The sequence below is a fragment of the Trematomus bernacchii genome, unplaced genomic scaffold (assembly GCF_902827165.1).
Source record: "Trematomus bernacchii unplaced genomic scaffold, fTreBer1.1, whole genome shotgun sequence".
NCBI lineage: Eukaryota > Metazoa > Chordata > Actinopteri > Perciformes > Nototheniidae > Trematomus > Trematomus bernacchii.
In genome coordinates, this window is record NW_022987714.1 from 15,006,796 (window position 1) to 15,007,151 (window position 356).

The following is a 356-nucleotide window of genomic DNA, read 5'->3' on the forward strand; positions in this document are numbered from 1 at the left end:
AATATAACTATTGTCTTGTGGGCCACAACAAAAAACTCTCACATCACTCACACACACAATCCAATTTCAAATACTTACTGAAAATCTAGAGAATGTCTTGTAATGGGATAACCTCAGCCATAAGGTCAAATGAGGCAAGCAGACAAAGAGATGAACACCTGGCAAAATTCTTAACTTCCTCTAGGGTAGCTCGGGCTATAGTCTCCAACTGCAAGTTGTACCATGATGACACACACACATACTCACAAGGAAAAAACAATACCAGCTTCACTGCCTCGGCTGGTAGTTTTCTAGACTCAGAGGAGCGGTTTGTGAGAATGCAAATGCCCAAATCATTCTGAACGGACATCAAACAG